Here is a 24824-nt window from a genome sequence, read left to right on the forward strand (position 1 = left end):
CACATCCTCTTTCTTAATATCTACAAGCTCAAGCTTTTCAGTCTGCTGCAAGTCATCACTACAATCACCAAGATCCTTTACCATAGTGAATACTGAAGTAAAGTATTCATTAAGTACCTCTGCTATTTCCTCTGGTTCCATACGTACTTTCCCACTGTCACACTTGATAGGTCCTATTCTTTCACATCTTATCCTCTTGCACTTCACATACTTGTAGAATACCTTGGGGTTTTCCTTAATCCTGCCTGCCAAGGCCTTCTCATGGCCCCTTCTAGCTCTCCTAATTTCCTTCTTAAGCTCCTTCCTATTAGCCTTATAATCTTCTGGATCTCTAACATAACCTAGCTCTCTGAACCTTTTGTAAGCTTTTCTTTTCTTGACTAGATTTATTACAGCCTTTGTACACCACGGTCCCCGTACGCTACCATAACTTCCCTGTCTCACTGGAACGTACCTATAGAGAGCTCCACACAAATATCCCCTGAACATTTGCCACATTTCTTCTGTACTTTTCCCTGAGAACATCTGTTTCCAATTTAAGCCTCCAATTTCCTGCCTGCTAGCCTCATAATTCCCCTTACTCCAATTAAACACTTTTCTAACTTGTCTGTTCCTATCTCTCTCCAATGCTATTGTAAAGGAGATAGAATTATGATCACTCTCTCTAAAATGCTCTCCCACTGAGAGATCTGACACCCGACGAGGTTCATTTCCCAATACCAAATCAAGTACAGCCTCTCCTCTTGGAGGCTTATTTACATATTGTGTCAAGAAACCTTCCCGAACACACCTAACAAACTCCACCCCACCGAAACCCCTTGCCCTAGGGAGATGCCAATCGATATTTGGGAAATTAAAATCTCCCATCATGACAACTCTTATTATTACACCTTTCCAGAATCTGTTTCCCTATCTGCTCCTCGATATCCCTGTTACTATTGGGCGGCCTATAAAAAAACACCCAGTAAAGTTATTAACCCCTTCCTGTTCCTAACCTCTACCCACAGAGATTCCATAGACAATTCCTCCACAGCGTCCACCTTTTCTGCAGCTGTGACACTATCTCTGATCAACAGTGCCACGCCCCCACCTCTTTTGCCTCCATCCCTGTCCTTTCTGAAATATCTAAAACCCAGCACTTGAAGTAACCAGGTAGATTGGAAAAAACAACTTTGTGCTGGATCCCAAAAAGGGGAATTTATAGAGAGCCTATGAGATGGCTTTTTTAGAGCAGCTTGTGGTTAAGCCCACTAGGGGACCTGCTTCTGGGTTGAGTGTTATGCAATGATTAGAGAGCTTGAGGTAAAAGAATCCTTAGGGGAGAAATGATCATAATATGATTGAATTCATCCTGAAATTTGAGAAGGAGAAGATAGAGTTAGATGTATTAGCATTACAATGGAGTAAAGGGAATTCCAGAGACATGAGAGAGGAGTTGGCCAAAATTGATTGGGAAAGAACATAGGCAGGGATGATGGCAGACCAGCAATGACTTGGAAATCTGGGACCAATTCTGAAGGTGCAGTGTATATACATCCCAAAGAGGAAGAAGTATTCTAAAGGCAGGATGACACAACAGTAGCTTACAAGAGAAGTCAAAGCCAACATACAAACCAAAGAGAGGATGTATAATAGAGCAAAAATTAGTGGGAAGTTAGAGGATTGGGAAGCTTTTAAAAAAACAGCAGAAGGCAAAAATATTATTAAGAAGGAAAAGATGGAATACAAAAGTAAGCTAGCCAATAATATTAAAGAGGATACCAAAAGCTTATTGAGATACATAAAGTGTAAAAGAGAGGAGGAAGTGGATATCAGACCACTGGAAAACAAGACTGGAGAGGTAGTTTTAGGGGACAAGGAAATGGCGGATGAACTGAATAAGTATTTTGCATCAGTCTTCACTGTGGAAGACACTAACAGTATGCCAGAGGTTCCAGATTTTCAGGGGCCAGAAGTTTGTGAAGTTGCCATTACTAGGGAGAAAGCTCTTGAGTAAATGAAAGATCTCAAGTCACCTGGACCAGATGGTATACAACCCAGGGTTCTGAAATAGGTGGCTGAAGAGATCATGGAGGCAATAGCAATGATCTTTCAAGAATCACTAGATCCTGGAATGGTTCTGGAAGACTGGAAAATTGCAAATGTCACTCCACTCTTCAAGAAGGGAGAGAGACAGAACAAGGGAAATTATAGGCCAGTCAGTCTGACCCCAGTGATTGGGAAAATATTGGAATCGATTGTTATGGATGTGGTTTTGGGGTACCTGGAGACACGTGATAAAAAAGGCTTTAGTCAGCATGGTTTCCTCAAGGGAAAAAATCTTGCCTGATAAATCTGTTGGAATTCTTTGAAGAAATAACAAGCACGATAGACAAATGAGAATCAGTGGATGTTGTGTACTTAGATTTTCAGAAGGCTTTTGACAAGGTTATCCTCTTTAATATTATAAGACCATAAGACCATAAAACATAGGAGCAGAATTAGGCCAGTTGGCCCATCGAGTCTGCCCTGCCATTCAATCATGGCTGATCCTTTTTTTTCTCCTCCTCAACCCCATTTCCCGACCTTCTCCCTGTAACCTTTGATGCCATGTCCAATCAAGAACCTATTAATCTCTACCTTAAATACACCAAACGACCCGTCCTCCACAGCTGCACGTGGCAACAAATTCCACAAAATCACCACCCTCTAGCTAAAGAAATTTTTCTGCATCTCTGTTTTGAATGGGCACCCCTCTATCCTGAGGCTGTGCCCTCTTGTCCTAGACTCTCCCACCATGGGAAACATCCTTTCCACATCTTCTCTGTCTAGGCCTTTCAACTTTTGAAAGGCTTCAATGAGATCCCCCCTCATTCTTCTAAATTCCAGCAAGAACAGACCCAGTGCCATTAAACGTTCCTCGTGTGATAACTTTTCATTCCTGGAATCATCCTTGTGAACATCCTCTGAACCCTCTCCAATGCCAGCCCATCTCTTCTAAGATTATTGGTTAGCTTACTTTCATTTTCCATCTTTTCCTTTTTGATAACATTTTTAGTTGGCTTCCGTTGATTTTTTTAAAAGGCCTTTAACAAATTAAGAGCCCATGGCATTACAGGAAAGATATTAGAATGGATAAGGTACTAGCTGATGGGCAGGAGGCAAAGAGTGGGAATAAAGAGAGCCTTTTCTGGTTGGCTGCCAGTGACTACTGGTGTTCCACAGGGGCTTGTGTTAGACCACTTCTTTTTATGTTACATGTCAATGACTTGGATAATGTAATTGATGGCTTTGTTGTAATGTTTGTGGATGATACAAAGATAGGTGGAGGAGCAGGTAGTTTTGAAGAAGTAGAAAAGCTAAAGAATGACTTGAAAGATTGGGAGAATGGGCAAATGGAATACAGTATTGGGAAGTGTATGGTCATGCACTTTGGTGGAAGAAATGGAAGGGCAGACTATTTTCTAAATGGAGAGAAAATTCAAAAATCTGAGGAGCAAAGGGACTTGGCAATCCTTGTGCAGGATTCCCTAAAGGTTAATTTGCAGGTTGAGTCTGTGGTGATGATGGCACAAGCTATGTTAGCAGTCATTTCAAAAGGAGTATGAAAGCAAAGATGTGACACTTTATGAACACTGGGGAGGCCTCACTTGAAGTATTGAGAGCAGCTTTGGACCCCCTTTCTTTGAAAGGATGTGCTGAAACTGGAAAGGGTTCAAAGGAGGTTCATGAAAATGAATCCAGGATTGAACAGCTTGTCATATGAAGAGCATTTGATGGCTCTGGGCCTGTATCACTAGAATTCTGTAGAATGAAAACTATCAAATGGCTGAAGGCCTTTGCTAGAGTGGATGTGGAGAGGATGTTTTCTATTGTGGGTGGAGTCTAAGAGCAGAAGACACAGCCTCAAAATAGAGGGGGTGTCCTTTTAGATGAGTAATTTCTTTAGCCAGAGAGCGGTGAATCTGTGGAACTCATTGTCATGGGCAGCCGTGGATGCCAAATGTTTAGGCAAATTTATATCAGAGGCTGATAGATTCTTGATTGGTCAGGGCATGAAGGGCTATGGGAGAAGGCAGGAAAAAGAGATCAGCTGTGATGAAATAGCAGAGCAGACTGGATGGGCCGAATGGTTTTATGGGTGGGGCTTGTGGAAGGGGCGGGGCCTATGATCGGGACGGAGGTGTGGAAGGGGCGGGACCTGTGGGGGTGGGGCCAGTGGAAGGGGCGTGGCATTAAGGGGCGGGGTCTGTGGAATGGGCGAGCTTTGTGTGCTGAGAACTGGACCTATCGCCTGGCAGAGTTTATGAGGCGGTTCTGAATGTGTTTCGCTGTGGAGAAGCTGCCCGATGACGGCTGGGTGGCTTGAGTGAGTGGTCCTCCAACAATCGGAGCGTCACCCGGCAACCGGGCCTGAGCGTCGCTCAGCAACCGGCGCTCCCGCAGCGACCGCGACTACGGCCTCGGCCTGGGAGGTGAAGCCCTGGCCCCAGCTTCCTGGTTCCGCGACTAGTTACTGTTTCCTGCTCCGAGCTGTTGCCCATCGCCAGGGGCGGATCGGGACCCGGCTTCGGCTGGTGCCGGGGGAAGAAGCCGGCAGAGAGGCCCATCATGGTTTGCAGAGCCGTCAGTGCAGTGGGAGTGTCACAGGTAAGGAGAGAGGGCAGCTAAATGTCCGCCTCAGAGAGCGAGTGGGAGGTGGCGGAATCCCAAAATAGAGGGCTCCTCCGCCGCAGGCTAGCGTCACCTTTCGATAAAGTGTGTTGTTAACCATTTTCCACTTCTGGTAGGCTGGTCTTAATGTAGATTGACGGATTAGCTCAAAGTAAATTTATTATCAAAGTCCATATACAGAATAAGGTTTAATATCGCTGGTATATATCGTGAAATTTGTTAACTTTGCGGCCGCAGTCCAATGCAATATGATAATAAAAATATCATATATAAAATAGTTAAATTAAGTAGTGAGGTAGTGTTCATGAGTTCAACGTTCATTCAGAAAAAGCTGTTCCTGATCGTTGAGTGTGTGCCTTCAGACTCTGTACCTCCTTCCTGATGGTAGCAATATAAGGACATGTCAGGGTGGTAGAGGCCCTTAATGATGGACGACACCTTTGTGAGGCAGCGCTTCATGAAGATGATCTGGATACTACAGAGGCTAGTGCCCATGATGGAGCTGAGTAATTCTGAGTCTTTGAACACCCCTGTCAGTTGGTTGGCACAGGTTTTCAGAGCCCTACCAGGTACTCAATCAGGGCCTGTCACCTTGCAAGAGTTTATCCTCTTGAAAGACAGTCTAAAGTAGGCCTCCAAGACAGAGATCACTGGGTCACCAGGTGCTGCAGGGATCGTCATAGCTGCAGTTTTATTCTCACTTTCAAAGCGAACAGAAAAGGCATTTGAGCTTGTCTGGGAGTGGAGTATCAATATCATTCATGATGTTGGGTTTCACTTTGTAGGAAGCAATGCCCTGTGATTCATTTTCTTGTAGGCATTCACAGGAAACACAATTGAATCACTGAAAAACTGTTACAAGATGGACAAACAACCAATGTGCAAAAGACAAACTGAAAAAAGCAAAAAAGAAAAAAGTAATAATAAATATGTAATAGATAGTGAGAACATAAGATATAGAGTCTATAGATTGTGGGTACAGTTCATTGTTGTGGTGAATGAAGTTATCCCCATTGGTTCAAGAGCCTGATGGTTGCAGGGTAATAACTGTTCCTGAATTTTGAGGTGTGGGTCCTGAGGCTCCTGTACCTCCTCCTTGATGGCAGCAGCAAGAAGACAGCACGGCCGGGATGGTTGGGCACCTTGGTTTTGGATGCTCCATGTAGGAACATTCAAGGATACAGGTTTCCCCCGCCATCCGAAGGTAGAGCGTTCCTATGAAACGGTCCGTAAGCCTTAATGTCGTAAAGTGAAGAAGCAATTACCATTTATTTATATGGGAAAATTTTGTGAGCGTTCGCAGACCCAAAAATAACCTATCAAATCATGCCAAATAACACATAAAACCTAAAATAACAGTAACATATAGTAAAAGCAGGAATGAGATGATAAATACACAGTTTATATAAAGTAGAAATACTTTTCCACAATCATTGCCTGAACTGTTCTCCGTAGTGAAAATCTCACGCAAGTGCCGTCGGCAAAAACACAGCGCAAGTGCTCTCCAGTAACCTTTAAGCTATGAAGCTGCCAAATCATACCAAGTAACACGTAAAAATACATAGCCGATATAAAGTAGAAATAATGTATGTACAGTGTAGTATCACTTACCGGGATTGGGAAAGTGCGGAGCACACTGATGGTGGAGTGTAAGACTGAGTCGTCAGAGTTTGGGTGGCGCAGTGGCCCCCACCCTCCAGGCAGCGAACAGATACCGATCCGCGAAGCATGCAGCGGTAGCCGGGAGGCACACAGCACATCTTTAAGAAAAAAGCCGAAATAAACATGCTAATTTTTAGGGTGGCACGTAATTGTCGGCCCAGATCAGTGCTGATTGCCGATTGCATCGCCTTTGATCTGGGCCGACAATTACGTGTCGGGCGGCACCTAATTAATTAGCATGTTTATTTCGGCTGTTTTCTTAAAGATGTGCTGTGTGTCTCCCAGGTACCGCTGCATTCTCCGTGAATCAGTATCTGTCCGCGGCCTGGGGATTGGGGTGGTGGGACACTGGGGTGTCATCTCATTCTCATCTGTTTCCATTAGAGCAGGCAGCTCATCTTTTCCTATGACTGCCTGCCTCGGTGTCGAAGGTCGAGATTCATTGTCTGCTGTGGCTGGTGTGGAAGGCTTGCTTGACTGCTGAGCCTCGTGCATTTTTCTATCATACAGTTCTTTGTAAGCACTCAAACCATCCTGCAAATATCCGCTAAACCGACGTACCCTTTCAAAATTAAAGTCGTACTTTATCATTACTCATTCGGTTTGGATTGTTATCCTTTCCTCTTCCAATTGCATCAGCTCTTCATCTATCAGTTCTTGGTCATGGGGTGCCAAAATCTCTTCAACATCATCTTCGTCAGCTTCCACAAACCAAACTCACTTAGTCCTTACTTCATTCACCACGATCAAAACGCTTAATTGTGTCTAGTTTTACGCTAAGTATAACACCCTTACGAGCTCTTTTAGGCTTTTCCGATACCATAGAACTCACCTTGCAAACGGCTGCTCACAGGCACGTGTTTAAGCAATGCCGGTGAGAATGCAATTCTGAATCTGGGGGAGAGCGACTGTTCGGGGCGGGCGCTGCCTTTTATCGCGCACTGCTTTTTTCATAACAGTGAAAACACCTTCTGTTAGCGAAAACAGGGTACTAATGTAGGTCTTTCATAACAGTGAGGTTTCATAAAGCGAACATTCGAAAAGTGGGGGACACCTGTATTGGTGTTTCCATACCAGGCCAAGATGCAACCAGTCAGTATACTCTACATTGAGCATCTATAGAAGTTTGTTGAAGTTTTAGATAACATGCTGAATCTTCACAAACTTTGAAGAAATTAGAGGCGCTGCCTCTATTAATGGCGCTTGCGTGCCAGTAAGTAGGTTATCCGCAGTACAAACCTTGGTGAGATGTGGTTAGTATAGAGGGCTCTCAATTGATTCTGTAGGATATAGAACAGTTACAGAGATGGACAGAGAAATGGCAGCTGGAGTTTAATGTAAGCAAGTATGGGGTGTTGCAAATGTAAAGGGAAAATGTATAATTCATGGAGGGACCCTTAAGAAAATTGATGTGCAGAGGGGTCCTGGGGTCCAGGTCCATAGCTCACTGGAAGTGGATAGGGTAGTAAAGAATGCAACTGAGCACAAAAATCAGGAAGTCATGTTGCAGATATATAAAACTTGGATTAGGCCACTCTTGTTTAAAATTCTAGCTGCCTAAAATTATAGGAAGAATGTGAAGCGTTGGAAAGGGTACAAAAAAGGCTTACCAAGATGCTGCCATAGATGAGAAAGTATGACCGATAAGGAGAGGCTCAACAAACCCGAGTAATTTTGTCTGGGGCAACAGAGGCTGGTTATGAGAGGTCTAGCAAGGATTGATTTGAAATGTCGGTGTGAGGGCGCGAGTGCCCTATGTCAGAAAGGGAAAGTTTAGAAGAGAGTGCGTGGGGCAAGGTTTTTTTTAAAAAAAAACACAAAATGGTGGCTGCCTTGAATGAGCTACAGGTGTAGAGAAGGAAGCAGGAACAAAAGTATTATTAAAGAGGCTTTTACACATGTGAATGTGCAGAGAATGGAGGGGTCGAGTTATATGCAGGCAGAGGAGAGTTAATTTGTCTGTGCGAGGTCCTGTTCTACAGTGCCTATAAAAAGAATTCACTCCTCTTGGAAGTTTTCATGTTTTACAATGTTGAATCATAGTGGATTTAATTTGGCTTTTTTGACCCTGATCAACAGAAAAGTCTATTTTGTGGCAAAATGAAAACAAATTTCTTCAACTTGGTCTAAATTTATTACAATTATTAAACACAAGCTTTCTGCAACTGGAATGAATTTGCAGGGAACGAGAAGGGAGGAGCTGTTTGACGGACAGCTAGTATTCGGCTGAATAGGTCAAATGATAAACGGACAGACACATGGTTTTGGACACTGAATGAGCTTTGTTGTGCCCGCAGAAAGATGGGTTTTTGGAGGATCGGTCAAAGAGAGTCGATCAGTGGCTCTCGTGATGTGGAGAAGGTGTGACCAGTGGGGAGTTATTCGTGTGTCCAACCCGCGCCTGGGTTGATAATTCCACCACAGAAGAATGGTCCCCTTTTGTTGTGGTCACATTCGGTGACTTTAAAGGAAGAGAAGAGAGGAGAGAAGGTTTGAAACAGAAGAAACCTAGTGACAAAGAGGTCACTGCTTGGACTCTCTAAGTAGCCCGTAAGGGTGAGTTTGATTCCATTTGAATACAAAGGTGTGATTGTCACATAGTTAATCCACAAGAGTGGGTTCTCTGGTGAGGGGAGTACCTTGTGAATACCACTTGTGTGTTACCCTTGTTTGGGTGTGGTAGTTCACTGGAGAAAGGCACCTCTGTGGCAAATCACTGTTGGAGTTATTTTGTATGTCATGGAACTGGATAAGTGGCTATCACAGTTGTGTGTTTGGGGTAACCTTGTGTGGAAACTACCTGTGTGTGATAATCCTTGCCTGGGTTGGTAGTTTTACCACTTGAAGCGGGTCCCCTTAGTGATAGACTACTGTTGGTGATAAGCCCTACGTGGATTCTGTTGGAGTATCCTGTGGCCACCACTTTGGGATGACTCGTAGCTGAAGTCAGGTGTGGTACCACTTGTGTTGAAAGGATATTCGTTGAAGATCACTGTCAGTGATACTTCGTGTGTGGAGTGGAACAACTTCAGAGATAAAACCTACCACTATTGTATTTCTGTATTGCTGTCATGGAATCTGTGGAATATCGACATAATTGCCTTCTCACAACATTCGCCTTTGGATTACAAACATCTTGCACTAATTAACCTGAAGAATTAAATATCTCTCTCTCTTCATCACTATTCAACTCAATACCACGAACTGAACAGAACTTTACTCATCTTCATAAGACAATCTATTTACCCCTAGACTTGAAGAAGCTTGGTTTTCATATATTTCCACACATATATATATATTCATTACTAACCTGTTCTTGTACAAGAAACCATTCCCCCAGGCTGTGGAGAACCATCAACTGGCTGACCTAACACTACAATCAATTGAAACACCTTGACTGCACATACTGATATCCATTTAACTAATTATGTGACTTCGAAAACCGGTTGGCTGCACCAGTGACGATTTTGTGTGTCAGATTAAAGGGGATGAATACTTGCGCAATCAATTATTTGGTGTTTTATATTCGTAATTAATTTAAATTACTTTGAAGACATCTGCTTTCACTTTGACACAAAGTGGTCTTTTTCTGTTGATTAGTGTCAAAAAAAGCCAAATTAAATCCACTGTGATTCAATGTTTAAAGACAATAAAATGAAAACCTATGGGGGCAGGTGTGAATGTCTGTACTCATCCATGTTTAAGTTTATTGTTGTCATAGGCATACACATACAGGACACAAATGCCATGAAATTAGTTTTCTTTTTGCAGTAGCAGTACAGTACCTAACAAGATAAAGACAGACCTAAACTAACAATTTTTAAATTAACATTAATTATGCCTCATAAATCATACACGTGCACAAAATAAGCACCAAAATAAACATACCACACTGGTGCAAGTTTAAAAATGAGAAAAAAAATAGTCTGAGGTGACGTTAATGTTTTACAGATTTCAAGACTTGATGCCACTGAGCAAGTAGCTGTTGCTGAACCATGAAGCGTGGGCCTTCAGCCTTCTGTATCACCTCCCCAATTATGGCATCACGAAGTGGGCATGGCCTGGATGGTGGGGATCCAGATGACAGATGCTGCCTTCCTGATACATTGCCTCTTCCTGAGCCAGAGTGTTTGCATCTGCTGTAAAGCTATTGTGGAGATAGATGAATTGGAATATGTCAAGTCCTTATTGAGGCAGGAATTGATTCTACCCATGACCAACTCTTGAAGCATTTTATTAGAATGAATATAAGCACTACCAGACAGTAGTCATAAAGGCAGCTCACACTGCTTTCTTCAGTACAGGTAAAATTAATGCAATCTTGAAGCAGGTAGGAGGCTCAGCACAGAAATTGAAGGTGTCCATGAACACTGCCAGTTGGACGGCATGGGTTACACCTGAATCTGACAGGTACCAATATCCTTGCAGGCAGGATTGCTAGAGTTTTTGAGGAGAGTTTAAACTAATTTGGCAGGAGGATGGCAACCAGAGTGATAGGGGTGAGAATGGGCAGTAGGTATGCAACTAGAATTGCAGGGGTAATAGGAACTAGAGTGCCAGGACAGTTAGTGGAGAGGTTGTGGAGGCAGATGTTTCTAAGACCTCAGACAAAGTCAGAAATCAAATGGTTGAGCATGGAGTGACTAGTATTCTGACCCAAGTATATTTCAATGCAAGAAGTATCTTAGGAAAGGGGGATGATCTCAGGGTATGGATCAACAATTATGACATTGTAGCCATTAGTGAGACGGTTGCAGGGGGTGGGGGTGGGTCTGGCAGGTCAGTCTTCTGGGGTTCTGTTGTTTTTTAATGTGACACAGTGGGAGGGATTAAAGAAGGAGGGGTGGCGTTACTAGTCGGTAAATGTCATTAATGTGCTCAGTCAGAGTTTCACGGCAGTTTTTCTGAGTTGAGGAGTGATCAATCAGCAAGAGAGATTCATTAGAAAGTGTCAGTGAGAACAATTTAAGTGCAAGTGGAGCGGGCATTCTTTGATCAGCCATTCATTTGGAGTGTGTCAGACTTTAGAGTGGTTTTGGCTCATCAGGCTTGGGCGAAATCAGGTTTAGGGAGGTAGATTGTCTTGTCAGTTATTCTCTCATTGTTTTTGTTTGTTCATTCCTCATCTATTAGTGCATAGTACAGTGAGAATAGCTCCAGGGACAGTGTTGTACTGTATGTGGTTGCCCAGAATTGAATGGAAAAGAACACTGGCAGGGATGACGGCAGAGCAGCAATGGCTGAAATTTCTGGAAGCAGTTCGGAAGGCGCAAGATATATGTCCCAAAGAAGAAGTAGTATTCCAAAGATGACACAACCATAGTAACAATAGAAGTCAAAGCCAATATAAAAGCCAAATAGTGGGCATATAACCGAGCAAAAATTAGTGGGAAGTTAGAGGATTGGGAAGCTTTTAAATACCAACAGAAGGCAACTTAACCTGTCATTAAGAAGGTAAAGATGGAATACGAAAGTAAGCTAGCCAATAATATTAAAGAGGATACCAAAAGTTTATTCAGATACATAAAGTGTAAAAGAGAGGAGAGAGTGGCTATCGGACCACTGGAAAATGATGCTGGAGAGGTAGTAGTGGGGAATAAGGAAATGGTGGATGAACTGAGTAAATATTTTGCATCAGTCTTCACTGTGGAAGACACTAACAGCATGGTGAAAGTTCCAGGTGTTGGGAGTCATGAAGTGTGTGAAGTTACCATCAGTAGAGAGAAGGTTCTTGAGGAAACTGCAACGTCTGAAGGTAGATGAGTCACCTAGACCAGATAGTGTATACCACAGAGTTCTGAAAAAGATAGATAAGGAGATTGTGGAGTCATTAGTAATGATCTTTCAAGAATCACTAGATTCTGGAATGACTCCAGAAGACTAGAAAATTGTAAAATGTCACTCCCCTCTTCAAGAAGGGAGGCAGGCAGAAGAAAATAAATTATAGACCAGTTCGTATGATCTCAGTGGTTGGTGAGATGTTGGAGTTGATTGTTAAGAATGTTGTTTCATGGTACTTGATTAAAATATGATAAAATAAGCCATAGTCGAGAGATAATCTTGCTTGACAAATCTGTTGGAATTATTTGAAGAAATAACAAGCAGGATAGACAAAGGAGTATCAGTTGATGTATATTTGGATTTTCAGAAGGCCCTTGACAAAGTGCCACACATGAGGCTGCTTAACAAACTATGAGCTCATGGTATTACAGCAAAGATTCTAGCATGGTTGATTGGCAGGAGGTAAAGAGTGGGAATAAAGGGAGCCTTTTCTGACTGGATGCCATTGACTAGTGGTGTTCCACAGGGCTCTGCGTTGGGGCCTTTTTTTTCACGTTATATGTCAATGATTTGGATGATGAAATTAATGGCTTTGTTGCAAAGTTTGCAGACGATACAAAGATAGGTGGAGGGACAGGTAGTTTTGAGGAAATGGGGAGGCTACAGAAGGATTTAGACAGATTAGGAGAATGGCCAAGAAGTGACAGATGGAAAACAGTATTGGGAAGTGTATGGTCATGCACTTTGTAGAAGAAGTGAAAGAGTTGACTATTTTCTAAATGGCGAGAAAATACAAAAACCTGAAGGGCAAAGGGATTTGGGAGCCCTTGTGCAGGATTCCGTAATGGTTAATTTGCAGGTTGAGTCTGTGGTGAGGAAGCAAATGCAGTGTTAGCATTCATTTCAAGAGGACTAGAATAGATTGTAAAAGCAAGGATGTAATGTTAAGACTTTATAAAACAGTGGTGAAGCCTCACTCGGAGTTTTGTGTGCAGATTTGGGCCTCTTATCTTGGAAAGGATATGTTGAAACTGGGAGGGTTCAAATGAGGTTCACAAAAATGATTAAACAGCTTGTCATATGAAGATCATTTAATGGCTCTGTGGCTGTACTCACAGGAATTCAGAAGAATGATAGTCATAGTCATACTTTATTGATCCTGGGGAAAATTGGTTTTCGTTACAGTTGCACCATAATAAGTAAACAGTAATAAAACCATAAATAATTAAATAATAATATGTAAATTATTCCAGGAAATAAGTCCAGGACCAGCCTATCGGCTCAGGGTGTTTGACCCTCCAAGGGAGGAGTTGTAAAGTTTGATGGCCGCAGGCAGGAATGACTTCCTATGACGCTCTGTGTTGCATCTCGGTGGAATGAGTCTCTGGCTGAATGTACTCCTGTACCCAATCAGTACATTATGTAGTGGATGGGAGACATTGTCCAAGATGGCATGCAACTTGGACAGCATCCTCTTTTCAGACACCACCGTGAGAGAGTCCAGTTCCATCCCCACAACATCACTGGCCTTACGAATGAGTTTGTTGATTCTGTTTGTGTCTGCTACCCTCAGCCTGCTGCCCCAGCACTCAACAGCAAACATGATACCACTGGCCACCACAGACTTGTAGAACATCCTCAGCATTGTTCGACAGATGTTAAAGGACCTCAGTCTCCCGATTGCATGGTGAAAGACCTTGATAGAGTGGACGTGGAGAGGATGTTTCCTATTTTGGGAGTGTATAAGACCAGAGGATATGGCCTCAAAATAGAAGGAGTGTCCTTTTAGAATGGAATTGATGAGGAATTTCTTTAGCCAGGGAGTGGTGAATCTGTGGAATTCGTTGCATCTAGCAGCTGTGGAGGTGAAGTCTTTGTGTATATTTAAGGCAGAGGTTGATAGATTATTGATTGGTCAGGGCATGAAGAGATACGTGGAGTCGGGGTGGGGAGGCAAGAGATTGGTGCTGAGAGGAAAAATGAATCAGGTTTATTATCACCGGCATGTGACGTGAAATTTCTTAACTTAGCAGTAGCAGTTCAATGCAATACATAATCTAGCAGAGAGAGAGAGAAAAAAAAATAAAATAAAACATAATAAATTGTAGACATGTATTGAATAGATTTTTTAAAATGGGCAAAAAACAATACTGTACATTTTTTTTTAAAAAAGGGTAGTGTCCAAAGCTTCATTGTCCACTTAGGAATTGGATGGCAGAAGGGAAGAAGGTGTTCCTGAATCGCTGACTGTGTGCCTTCAGGCTTCGGTACCTCCTACCTGTCATGATGAAATGGCAGAGCAGACTCAATCGGCCAAATGGCCTAATTCCACTCATATATTGTTATGGTCTTAATAAAAGAGGCATGACTACATTAACGGGCTATATTATAGACCACCCAACAATCTTCGGAATTTAGAGGAACTAATTTGTAAGGAGATCGCAGACTGTTGCAAAAAACACAAGGCTGTTATAATGGGTGATTTTAACTTTCCTCGTATTGACTGGATTATACTGTAAAAGGACTAGATGGGATAGAGTTTGTCAAATGTGTTCAAGAAAGTTTCCTTCATCTGTATGTGGAAGTCCCAACAAGAGAGTATGTGATACTGGATCTGCTATTAGGGAATGAGTCCATGAGTTGAAATTTTAAAGTGGATTAAGACCAATTTTGGTATTGCAGAAATGATCTGGCAAAAGTGGATTGAGGTGGGCTGTTTTCTGGCAAAGGTGCACTTGGTAGGTGGGAGGCCTTGAAAAGTGAAATTTTGAGATTACAAAGCTTTTATGTGGCTGTCAGCATAAAAGGTAAAGATAACAAGTGTAGGGAACCTTAGTTTTCAAGAGAGATTGAGGCTCTGGTTAAGAGAAAAAAGGAGATGCATAGCAGGTATGGGCAAGTACATATGGAGTTCAAGAAATGCAAGAGAACACAAAGAAATCAGGAGGGCTAAAACAAGCCATGAAGTTGCTCTTGTGGACAAGGTGAAGAAGAATCCTAAGGGATTCTATAGATATGTTACGAGCAAAAGGATTACAAAGATCAAAATTGGTCCTCTGGAAAACCAGAATGGTAATTCATGTATGGAACCAAGAGAGATGGGAGAGATCTTAAATAAATATGTTATTTGCTTAGGAGACGGGCACAAAGTCTGTAGAAGTGAGACAAAGTGGCATCAATTTCATGGACACTGTACAGATTACAGAGGAGGAGGTGTTTGCTATCCTGAGGCAATTCAGGGTGGATAAGTCCCCAGGGACTGACAAGGTTTTCCCTCGGACCCTATGGGAGGCAAGTGCAGAAATTTCCAGGGCCCTAGCAGAGATATTTAGAACATCCTTGGTGACAGGAGAAGTACCAGAGGATTGGAGGATAACCAATGTTGTTCCACTGTTTAAAAAAAGGCTCTAAACAGAAACCAGGAAATTATAGGCCAGTGAGTCTGATATCAGTTGTGGGAAAGTTATCAGGAGGTATTCTAAGGGACCAGATAAATAAGTACTTGGATAGACATGGACTGATTAAAGATAGTCAACATGGTTTCATGCGTGGCAGGTCATGTCTAACCAATCTTTTATAGAGTTTTTTGAGGAAGTTACCAGGGAAGTGGATGAAGGCAAGGCAGGGGATATTGTCTCAGTGGACTTTAGCAAGGCATTTGAAAAGGTCCTGCATGGGAGGTTGGTCAAAAAGGTTCAGTTGCTTGGCATTCAAGATGAGGTAGTAAACTGGATAGACGTTGGCTTTATGGGAGAAGCCAGAGAGTAGTACTAGATGGTTGCCTCTCTGACTGGAGGTCTGTGACTAGTGGTGTGCTGCAGGGATTGATGCTGGGTCCTTTGGTGTTTATTATCCAAATCACTAATATAGATGACAATGTGAATAACTGGATCAGCAAACTTACAGATGACACCAAAGTTGCCGGTACAGTGGACAGTGAGGAAGGCTGTCATGGTTTGCAGAGGGTTCTGCATCAGCTGGAAAAATGGGCTGTAAAATGGCAGATGGAATTTAATACAGACAAGTGCGAGGTGTTGCTCTTCTGTAGGACCAGCCAGGGTAGGTATTACACAGTGAATTGAGGACTGTGGTAGAACAAAAGGATCTGAGAATACAAGTTCATAATTCATTGAAAGTGGCATCACAGGTAGATAGGGTCATAATCACAAAATAATCTGCAGATGCTGGGGTCAAAGCAACACTCACAACACGCTGGAGGAACTCAGCAGGTCGGGCAGCATCCGTGGAAAAGATCAGTCGACGTTTCGGTCCGGAACCCTTCGTCAGGACTGTAGAGGGAAAAGGGCAGAGGCCCTATCAGGGTTCCAGCCCGAAACGTCGACTGATCTTTTCCACGGATGCTGCCCGACCTGCTAGGGTCATAATAAAAGCTTTTGGCACATTGGCCTTCATAAATCAATGTATTGAGTGCAGGAGATGGGATGTTATGTTGAAGTTGTACAAGATGTTGGTGAGGCCTAATTTGGAGCATCTGTGCAGTTTTGGTCACCTATCTACAGAAAAGATGTAAAGAAGGTTGAAAGAGTACAGAAAAAAATTACAAGAATGTTGCTGGGTCTGGAGGACCTGAGTCATAAGACTGAATAGTTTAGGACTGTGTTCCTTAGAACGTAGAAGATTGAGAGGAGACTTGATAGAGGTATACAAAATTTTAAGGTGGTATAGGTAGGGTAAACATAGGCAGGCTTTTTCCAGTGAAGTTGGGTGGGACTAAAACCAGAGGTCGTGCATTGAAGGTGAAAGTTGGAAAGTTTTAAGGGGAAATTTCTTCACTCAGAGCATTGTGAGAGTGTGGAATGAGCTGCCAGCACGTGGTGCATGCGAGCTTATTTCAACATTTAAGAGAAGTTTGGATAGGTATATGGATGGTAGGGGAATGGAGGGCAATGGTCCAGTTGCAGGTCAGTGAGAGTAGGAAGGTTAAATGGTTTCCTCATGGGCTAGATGGGCCAAAGGGCTTGTTTCTGAACTGTACTTCTCTTTGACTCTGTCTGTATATAGAGTGTGCAATGAGACTGTCAGGAAGGGCAGGCAGACATTAGGGAAAATTAGCGTGATGAGTGGCAGCGTAACATGAGGAACAAAATTGAAAAGGGCGACGAATACAGGGCTGAAGGTTTTATGTTTGAATGCATGCAGTATATGAAATAAGGTAGATCATCTTGTAGTGCAGTTAGATGTTCTGGGCACCACAGTCATAGTTGAAAGAATATCATAGTTGGGAGTTTAAAATCCAAGGATACACATTGTATGGAAAGGACAGGCAGATAGACGTGGGGTACTGTGACTCTGTTGGCGGGGGGGAAGTCAAATCCTTAGAAAGAGGTGACATAGGATCAGATGTGGAATCGTTATGTGTAGAGTTAAGGAACTGCGAGTGTGAAAAGACCCTGATGGGAGTTGTATACAGGCCCCCAAACAGTTCCAGGATCTGAGCAACAAATTAGAATAGGCGATTCAAGACGCATGTCAAAAGGGCAATGTTGCGGTAGTCGTGGGGGATTTCAGTATGCAGAAAGGTTGGAAAAATCAGGTTGGTGCTAGATCCCAAGAGAGAATTTGTTGAATGCCTCTGATGTGTTTTTTTTAGAGCAGCTTGTAGTTGAGCCCACTATGAGACAGTAAGTTATAGGAGCTGAATTAGGCCATTTGGTCCATTGAGTCTGCTCTGCCATTTCATCATGGCTGATCCAATTTTCCTTTCAGCCCCATTCTCCTGTTTTCTCCCTGCATCCCTTCATTCCCTGACCAATCAAGACTCTATCAACCTCTGCCTTAAATATACATAAAGACTTGGCCTCCACAGCTGCCTGTGGCACTAGGGGAGAGGCTATTCTGGATTGGGTTCTGTTTTATCAACCAGATTTGATTGGGGGCTTATGGTAAAGAATCCCTTAGGATGCAGTTCACCCTGAATGTAATTTGAGAGGGAGAAACTAAAGTGAAATGTGTCAGTATTACTATGGAGTAAAGGGAATTATAGAGGCATGAGAGAGAAGCTGGCCAAAATTTGTTGGAAAGGACATTAGTAGGTATGACAGTAGAACTGCAGTGGCTGGAGTTTGTGAGAGAAATTCAGAAGGCACAGGCCCTTAATGTTATTAAGGATCCCGCCCATCCATCCAGCATCCTCTTTGACTTTCTGCGATGGATTAATAACAAGAACGGTCAGGATGAGAAACAGTTTCTCCCCTAAACCATTAGGCTTCTGAACTCCCGGCCACATCTATTTGAAGTGTCACTGGTTAATCTGTTCCGTACCTTACAATATTTAATATTAATGTACTTTAGTTTGTGATTTTTGTGATTCATGTGGTTTCATCTTATCTTCGTAAGTTATCGTGTTATGTGCTTTATACCTTGGTGCGAAGAAACATCTCTTTTCTATATACATTATATACGTGTAAGTAGTTAAATGACAATAAACTTCACTTGACACAAGATACATCCCTAAGAAGTAGTAGTATCCTAAAGGCAGGAGGATGTAACTGTGGCTGACAAGGGAAGTCAAAAACAACATAAAAGCTAAAGAGAAGGCATATAATTGAGCAAAAAATAGTGGGAAGTTAGAGGGGCAGGAAGCTTTTAGAAGGCAACTAAAAAGGCCGTAAGGAGAGAAAAGAGGAAATATGGAGGTAAACTAGCCAATAATATCAAAGAGGATACCCAAAGTTTTTTTCCAGATATGTAAAGAGTAAAAGAGAAGAAAGTAGATATCGGACTGCTGAAAAATGACACTGTATGGGTAGCACTGGGGAATAAGGAAAGGGCGGATAAACTGAATAAGTATTTTGCATCACTCTTCATTGTGGAAGACACTAGCAGTTTGCCAGAAGTTCAGGAATGTCAGGGGGTAGATGTGACTATTACTAAGGAAAAGGTGCTTAGGAAGCAGAAAGATCTGAAGGTAAATAAGTCACCTGGACCAGATGGACTACATCCCAGGGTTCTGAAAGAGATGGCTGAAGAGAATGTGAGGCTTCAGTAATCATCTTTCAAGAATCAATAGATTCTGGCATGGTTCTGGAGGGTGGTAAATTGCAAATGTTACTCTGCTCTTCAAGAAGAGAGAGAAGGGAGAGGGGCAGAAGAAAGGAAACTATGGGCCAGTTAGTCTGACCTCAGTGGTTGGAAAGATGTTGGAGTTGATTGTTAAGGATTAGGTATCAGGATACTTGGAGGCACATGATAAAATAGGCCAAATTAAGCATGATTTCCTTAAGGGGTAATTTTGCCTGACAAATATGTTGGAATTCTTTTAAGAAACAACAAGCAAGATAGACAAAGGAGAATTGGTTAAAATGTACTTGGATTTTCAGAATGCCTTTGACAAGGTGCCGCACATGAGGCTGCTTAACAAGTTAAGAGCCCATGGTATTACAGGACAGGCATTAGTATAAATAGAGGATTGCCTTATTGGCAGGAGGCAAAGAGTGGGAATGAAAGGAGCCTTTTCCAGCTGGCTGCAGCTAATTAGTGGTGTTCCACAGGGTTTGGTATTAGGACTGCTTATTTTTACATTGTATGTCAATGATATTGATGGCTTTGTGGCCAAGTTTGTGGATGATACAGAGACAGATGGAGAGGCAGGTAAGAGTTGAAGAAGCAGGCAGGCTGCAGAAAGACTTAGATTAGGAGAATGTGCAAAAACAATGGCAGTTGGAATAGTGTCGGGAAGTGTATGGTCATGCATTTTGGTCAAAGGAACAAAAGTGTAGACTATTTCCTAAACTGCCAGAAAATTAAAAAATCCGAGGTGCAAAAGGACTTGGGAATCCTTGTGAAGGATTCCCTAAAGGTTAACTTGCAGGTTGAGTCGGTGGTGAGGAAGGCAAATGCGATGTTAGCAGCATTCATTTTGAGAGGTCTACAATATAAGAGAAAGGATGTGATGTTAAGGCTTTAAGGTATTGGCTAGCCTGTACTTGGTACAGTTTTGAGCCCCTTATCTAAGAAAACATGTGCTGGCATTGCAGTGTCCAGAGGAGGTTCATGAGAATGATTTCAGGAATAAAAGGGTTAATGTATGAAGAGTGTTTGATGACTGTGAGCCTGTACTCGCTGGAGTTTAGAAGAATGAGGGGTGATGTCATCGAAATACATCAAATAAATGAAAGGCCTAGACAGAATGGATGTGGAGATGATGTTTCCTTTAGTAGGTGAGTCTAGGACCAGAGGGCACAGCATCAGAGTAGAGGGACACCCATTTAGAACTGAGATGAGAAGGAATTTCTTTAGCCAAAGGATGACCCCATTTACATCAGTGGTGTGCAAGTGGAATAGGTCAAAAGCTCTAAGTACCTCGGGGTCAATATCACAAATGACCTGACTTGGTCCAACCAAGCAGAGTCCACTGCCAAGAAGGCCCACCAGCGCTTTTACTTCCTGAGAAAGCGAAAGAAATTTGACCCGTCCCCTAAAACCCTCACTAATTTTTATAGATGCACCGTAGAAAGCGTTCTTCTAAGGTGCATCACAACCTGGTATGGAAGTTGTCCTATCCAAGACCGGAAGAAGCTGCAGAAGGTCGTGAACACAGCTCAGCACATCACACAAACCAATCTTCCGTCCTTGGACTCACTTTACACCGCACGCTGTTGGAGCAGTGCTGCCAGGATAATCAAGGACACGACCCACCTAGCCAACACACTTTTCGTCCCTCTTCCCTCCGGGAGAAGGCTCAGGAGCTTGAAGACTCGTACGGCCAGATTTGGGAACAGCTTCTTTCCAACTGTGATAAGACTGCTGAACGGATCCTGACCCGGATCTGGGCCGTACCCTCCAAATATCCGGACCTGCCTCTCGGTTTTTCTTGCACTACCTTACTTTCCATTTTTCTATTTTCTTTTTATGATTTATAATTTAAATGTTTAATATTTACTATTTTATTGCTATTTTTAATATTTGTAATCCAGGGAGCGGGAAGCGCAGAATCAAATATCGCTGTGATGATTGTACGTTCTAGTATCAATTGTTTGGCGACTATAAAGTAAAGTAAATCTGTAGAATTCATTGTAACAAACGGCAGTGGAGGCTAAGAAATCAAGTATATTTAAAGCAGAGCCTGATATGTTCTTGGTTAGATAGATACTTTATTAATCCCAAAAGGCTTATTGAGAAAGTAAGGAGGCATGGGATCCAAGGGTACCTTGCTTTGTGGATTCAGAATTGGCTTGCCCACAGAAGGCAAAGAGTGGTTGTAGATGGGTCTTATTCTACTTGGAGGTTGGTGACCAGTGGTGTGCCTCAGGGATCTGTTTTGGGACCCCTACTCTGTGATTTTTATAAATGATCTGGATAAGGAAGTGGAGGGATGGGCTAGTAAATTTGCTGATGACACAAAGGTTGGGGTTGTTGTGGATAGTGTGGAGGGCTGTCAGAGGTTACAGCGGGACATCAATGGGATGCAAAATTGGACTGAGGAGTGGCAGATGGAGTTCAACCTAGGTAAGTGTGAGGTGGTTCATTTTGGTAACTCAAATATGATGGCAGAATATAGTATTAATGGTAAGACTCTTGGCAGTGTGGAGGATCAGAGGGATCTTGGAGTCTGATTCCATAGGACACTTAAAGCTGCTGAGCAGGTTGATTCTGTGGATAAGAAGACATACGGTGCATTGGCCTTCATCAACCGTGGGATTGAGTTTAAGAGCCGAGAGGTAATGTTACAGTTATATAGGACCCTGGTCAGACCCCATTTGGAGTACTGTGCTCAGTTCTGGTCACCTCACTACAGGAAGGATGTGGAAACTATAGAAAGGGTGCAGAGGAGATTTACAAGGATGTTGCCTGGATTGGGGAGCATGCCTTATGAGAATGGATTGAATGAGCTTGGCCTTTTTTGCTTGGAGCGACGGAGGATGAGAGGTGGCCTGATAGAGGTGCATAAGGTGATGAGAGGCATTGATTGTGTGGATAGTCAGAGGCTTTTTCCCAGGACTGAAATGGCTAACACGAAAGGGCACAGTTTTAAGGAGCTTTTAAGGAGATGTCAGGGGTAAGTTTTTTACACAGAGAATGGTGAATGCATGGAATGGGCTGCTGGCGACTGTGATGAAGGCAGATCCAGGGCCTTTTAAGAGACTCCTGGATAAGTACATGGAGCTTAGAAGAATAGAGGGCTATAGGTAACCCTAGGTAATTTCTAAAGTAAGTACATGTTCGACACAGCATTGTGGGCTGAAGGGCCTGTATTCTGTAGGGTTTCTATGTTTTCTATGTCTATGTTTTCTAAATTACAGTGTTAGAGTAGCATTGCAAGTGCACAGATATGCATATATTGGAAGAGGTTCGAAATATTAAAAATAAGTTACTTTAAAAGTAAGATATACAAGATTTACAAGTCAAAGATTACAAGATCACTTCCTTGGCTATAGATTGACTCAGTATAGAGCCTAGTGACTGAGGGTAAGAATGACCTCATATAGCAGCGCAGTTGTCCTAATCTATTATTGAAACTGCTTCTCTGTTCCAGACATCCCACCCTGCAAAAACTCATTTCAGGGAGGTATCACCACCATTTCAGGGAGGTAGCATCCCCACCCCCCCCGCCCCCCCCACCCCGTCGACCTCCAAGAGTGTATGTAATACCTTGTTTAGTGATTTTGTCTGATCTGTAAACCAAGTTGGGTATGTGCAGCAAGTGTGACATTAAAGTATGTACTTATATTATCATGTTTATTCTATTACAACTTTAAGCAGGTCTACAGGGAGTTTGGCCTCATCATGTAGGACATCAATAGCGTAGCTCCTTAGCAGCTAGCCAGCTAGTTTAAATAACGTTAGCTATGCTGTAATGACACCTGTTAAACTCACCTCAACATGTCTTTTACATTTTAACCCACCATGGGCAATAGAAAAGTCACTGTTACAAACAGCGCAGCGAGCAACACTGTCATTATCTTTGAGGTCGAGTGTAAAGCCCGCCCACAGAGAAAACTGGTAGGTTCACTTAGCAGGGGTCCCCAACATCTTTTGCACCGCAGACCGGTTTAATATTGACAATATTCTTGCGGACCGGCCGACCCGGGGGGGCGGAGGGTGTTAATCACGACCGGAATATAGGTGATAAGACAATAGCATCATAACATTTTAAGTAACTTCTGGATATTAAACACACAGTGCATATTTTCCCCATATGAACATATAAAATCATTGCAACGCACCAATATCGCTGAATCAGTGGGAGCTCTGGGCTTGTTTTCCTGCAACAAGATGGTCCTATCGAGGGGTGAGGGGAGACAGCGATACTCTAGGAGGGTTCCTTATGTTCAGTCTATTTCGCAATTTAGTTTTCGTTGCATTCATTGCAGAAAACTCTGCTTCGCAGCGATATGATGTTGGAAATGGAAGCAACGTTTTCAGCGCTTTCGTGGCTACCTCAGGATATTGAGCCTTGACTTTGATCCAGAATGCCGGCAGAGATGTTATGTCAAACAAACTTTTCAGCCCACTGTCATTTACAAGCTCGAGGAGTTGATCTTCTTACCGCGCTGACATGGATGACGCGTGCGTAATGACCTCGCGTGTGTTCAAGTTCAACAGTGCATGACGGAATGAGGAAAGGTGCAAATAGCTCATTGTTTCATATCGCCAAATCATATTGTTTCCTCGTGGCCCGGTGGTTGGGGACCACTCTTAGCACGAAGAGAGACCAATCCGGATGCTCGCTGTCCTTCTGCCTCTCAAAAAAATCTATTTCCGGGATATTGTATATAATTTCCGGGCGTCAGGGAGCCACTATCGATATGCGGGAGACTCCCGGAACTTCTGGGAGAGGTGGGATGTCTGCTGTTTGGCCTAGGTGGCATTCAGGGGGTGAGAAACATTGTCCAGAATTGCAGGATTTTCCAGAGGTCCTTTCTTCTAACACAGCCTCCAGTATGTCTAGTTTGACTCCCATAATAGCGCCAGCCTTTCTAATCAGTCTATTAGTCAGGGCGTAAAGGTTATGGGGAGAAGACAGAAGAATAGGGTTGAGAAGGTTTATAAATCAGCCATGATGGAATGGCAGGTAGACTCAATGGGCCGAATGGCCTAATTCTGCTCCTATTATATAAAGGCTAAGCATTCGGAGGACACACCATAAGTGAACAGCGCATTGATGTCTCCTCATATGGTGACAAAACATTTGCAAATGGATCGCCAAGATCAGAGAACAACTCAATCCAATCATCTGTTCCTACGTTTTATTGTCATATGGTGATGCTGTGCAAGTCTTACCACAACTGTCAAGTGTCTGTTTGTTTCCCAGCTTCAACCAGAATTGCCTCTGTTGCAGTGGCCTTCCAAAGGTTGTATTTTTTCTTTGTTCTGTGTTTCTTTAAGAAAGAGTAAGAGGGAATCCCTTTGCCTCAGGAGGGAAGCTGGAAGCCGAACATCTCATGAGTCCCGAGAGAGAATGTATGTGAGTGGTAGAAAAAGCAAGAGATAGTGGGCAAAATTCATGTCTAATAGGGAATACTCCTCCCCCAGTTTGTTAGTAAAGAATCCCCTGGCTTGATGGAACTCTGAGGTCGCATGAAGAGTATTGCATTCAAGTCTGGTCACATCATTATAGGAAGGATGTGAAGCGATGGACAAGATACAGAAAAGTTTCAACGGAATGCTGTCTGGGTAGAAGTGACGTGCTATAAGGAGAGGGTGGACACAGTTTTCTGCAGTGGTTGTGAACAAGCTGTAACCTGATAGATGTTTATAAAACTTTG

At 42.9% G+C, this 24824-nt stretch overlaps 1 protein-coding gene across 4 annotated transcripts in view; it reads left to right on the forward strand.

Annotated features, from left to right (window-relative positions):
- Positions 1-4369: 4369 nt before the first annotated feature.
- Positions 4370-24824, forward strand: part of LOC140202465 (protein mono-ADP-ribosyltransferase PARP11) — a 143210-nt gene continuing 122755 nt past the window's right edge. For 2 of the 4 annotated variants that reach the window (XM_072267328.1, XM_072267331.1), the window contains exon 1: positions 4541-4629. The gene's annotated coding sequence lies outside the window, so the exon portion shown is untranslated. Of the gene's footprint in view, positions 4630-10595; positions 10620-24824 lie in introns of those variants that run through there. The other 2 variants (XM_072267332.1, XM_072267330.1) reach the window with 2 other exon arrangements.

Source organism: Mobula birostris, chromosome 9 (genome assembly GCF_030028105.1).
Source record: "Mobula birostris isolate sMobBir1 chromosome 9, sMobBir1.hap1, whole genome shotgun sequence".
Classification (NCBI taxonomy): domain Eukaryota; kingdom Metazoa; phylum Chordata; class Chondrichthyes; order Myliobatiformes; family Myliobatidae; genus Mobula; species Mobula birostris.